Here is a 3,230-nt window from a genome sequence, read left to right on the forward strand (position 1 = left end):
ACCCCTTACTCCAGATCTCCGTGAGCACCCGTGTTCATTGGCATCCACGAGAGTCATTCTAGACATAGAATGCTAAGGGTAACGATTGCTTAGTGTTCATGTCACTACTTTGTGTCTTGACATGACACGAGGTATTCGAACGGTTCCAATTTCCCATAAAAATTGGTGGCGACTCCATACAAAATGCAAACGCTTGTCCCTCGTTTCTCAACCAAGCGCCCCCGTGGGCGGCCCGCTGTCCACACATAAACATTTGCATAAATGTAAATGCAAACAACCCATTTATAGAAAGTGTCTTATTGTGCAAGCAAACTCTTTAGCAAGACATTGAAAGCTTTATTTTCTTCAAAGACATCAAAACATTTTTTGTGAACATTGAAAGAATTTTAACAATAGTTCAAATATTTTCGAAATATTTCTTTGAAGGACGAGTCATAAGTAACAGTTGACTAAACTGTTGTTTTTGCACCTAGACATAAATTCGAGTTAAAGATCTCCTTACAACACATGACTTTAACACTATTGATCATCTTCATCTTTGGTTGATACGTGCATTTTATATAGCATTTTTAGTCTTATTTTGCGCGTATTTCTATGCACTTTGGTGCTGTTTTGTATTGCATTATGCCCCGAATTGGCTACTTTGGTTCGTTTTGTCTGTTTTGCATAAATGAACCTGAAAGTGGCGAAACCGTATTCTTTTCGTCCTGTTTTGCATGCATTTTGAGGAGACGGGAATGTTAGAGCGAGAGTATTGCATTGGGATGCGTGAAGGAATGGTCAACGAAGCAGTCAATGATGAGTTTGAAGCTGACTTGGAGGAAGAACACTCGATTGAGAAGCATTTTGGCTCGATCGAGTGGTTTGAAGTGCTGAAGAGTTCGATCGAGCAGTTTGTCGTGCTCGATCGAAAGGCTGTTTTCTGGGTTTCCTCGATCGAGTAACTTTTCTACTTGATCGAGAGGAGTATCTCCTGAAGTCCTCGATCGAGTGGTTTTATACTGCTCGATCGTGAGGTTTTGAGTTTTCACGGGCTTAATCAACCATGTTGCCTTATTTCGTTTATGGACTTTGTTTTTCTATTTAAGCATTGATAATTAGGTTATTAATTACGTTTTTATACATTCTAAGAACGCCACTCTTTACTCTCTTAATCTCTCTTAATACTCTCTTCACTGTAACTTGCTTTCGAATCTCTTTTGCTTGGATTTTTGGTTGTTCTTTACGCCGGATCGCATGTTATTGTAATCTCTCTTCCTTTATTATTCTTAATATCGTTATTTATTGCTTTAATTCCTTGTTTCTCTCATCATTAATTTCTGCCCTAATTATATTTATGCAATTTTATTGTTATTTCATCATGCTTCCTATTAGTTCATTCATTGTTGTTATTATTGACATCATTAACGATATGAGTAGCTAAATCCTTTCATTTTGGGATTAGGGGATCCGTGGTAGGATTGTGACGATGTAGCGAATAGACTAGATTGTTTGCTTGTGAGAATCTGTACCCATGGCAATATAATTATAATACCGACTTAGTTGAGTGCACGCTTCTAAGTTACCTTTTAATCTGGTTAAATTTACTCCTGGATCGGAAGATTGGACTAAAGAGACCTGCTATGAACAGTAGACTACCCTGACGAGGACGGAAGTTAAGTTAGTGGAAATCTAGTATAGAAAGTGGACCGGAAGGACCTTTTCTGTATCCGGCTCACATTAGATTATCTAGGCTATTTGCAGTTGAGTCACTAGACTACCATGGTGAACCGAAATCCTGGCATGTTCTCTCTTATTTGATCACTTTTACTATATTTTCTGCCTTTTATTGCTCTTTCTTTACTGCTCTTTAGTTTAAGCCTTTTTAGTTTAGAAGACCAATTTTAAACCCCCAATTGTGACCTAAATAGACGGACCTTAACATATATCTTGCCTCCCTGTGGAGATCGACCGACTTCCCTATCTATATTAGTTAGTGACCAGTTGGTTATTTTTGGTAGGTACACGACTAGCTTGTCAAATTTTGGCGCCGTTGCCGGGTAGGCAATAGCCCTATCTGTTTTTGTTTTCGTTTATTTTTATCCGTCTTAGGGAATTTTTATTCCTTGAGACAATTCTCATTTATCTATTTCAGTGCTGTGTATGCCCAAGTCAAACAGGTTGGAGTTAGTTCATGCTAATCCTGAGCCAGAAAGACTGTTTCGGCATAGACTCTGTCTGCAAAGAGAAATTCGAAAGGAAGACACGAGTACTTTCGAGCCCGAGCTACAACACTTTTTATTTGCAGAAGACCAGTTTTTAGAAGAAGACAATCTCATTTCTGCCAAACCAGTAAAGATGTCGAATATTGCAAGTCACTCGGAGCCTAAAGCATCCTCTATTCCTAAAGGTTTCAACCTCCAAACTGAGGACGGTAATACTTTTGATATCCGTCCGTCATACATAAACTTGGTGGAGAGAAATCTGTTCTGGGGTGTGGCGGGTGAAGATCCAGGGAAGCACATGGAGGTCTTTACTGATTACTGTTCTACTATTCTCGCTACAAAGGGAGTAACACAAGACAAGATAAAGGAAGTTCTTTTTCCGTTTTCTCTGACTGACTCAGGCCGTGAATGGCTGACTGATCTTGACCGAACAGCTGCTGGTATCACCAAATGGGAGACTCTCGCACTTGCCTTCTACAAAAGATACTTCCCTCCGCAACGTACTAATCAGCTGAGGGGAAAGATTACCAGTTTTAAGCAGGCACCTGATGAGACTTTCTATGAAGCTTGGTGTCGGTTCAAGAAGTTAGTGAGGTCTCTTCCTTATCACGGTTTTGATCAATGGTTCTTGTGCAACCAATTTTATAATGGGTTGTATGATGACCATAGAACTATACTTGACGCCTCATCCAACGGAAGATTTCAGAAAAATATTGATGATGATAAGGGATGGGGCATTATTGAGGAGATGGCGACCCATTGTGCTGAATATGGAAACCCACGGGATGGTATTCAAACGGTCCATTCAGTTGATAAGGCAGTTGTGGCTCAGCTGGAAGCCATGAATGCCCGGTTTGATAGAATGGAGCCGCAAACTGCTGGAGATCAACAGACGGTTCATCTGTTGACTAGACAGGAAATTGTCACTTGTGAGAGGTGTGGAAGCAATGACGGTCATACTGCTATTGACTGTCTTACTTAGAAAGAACAAGTCCTTGCTTTTCAGCAATATAGGCAAGGAGAAGG

General features: G+C 40.1%; 1 non-coding gene across 1 annotated transcript; it reads right to left on the reverse strand.

The window, feature by feature from the left end:
- Nucleotides 1-2,713: 2,713 nt before the first annotated feature.
- Nucleotides 2,714-2,819, reverse strand: LOC141604015 (small nucleolar RNA R71). The gene has a single exon (XR_012525843.1). It is a non-coding gene; the product is annotated as a small nucleolar RNA R71 (small nucleolar RNA).
- Between the last annotated feature and the right edge of the window lie 411 nt (nucleotides 2,820-3,230).

The sequence above is a fragment of the Silene latifolia genome, chromosome 9 (assembly GCF_048544455.1).
Source record: "Silene latifolia isolate original U9 population chromosome 9, ASM4854445v1, whole genome shotgun sequence".
Classification (NCBI taxonomy): Eukaryota; Viridiplantae; Streptophyta; class Magnoliopsida; order Caryophyllales; family Caryophyllaceae; genus Silene; species Silene latifolia.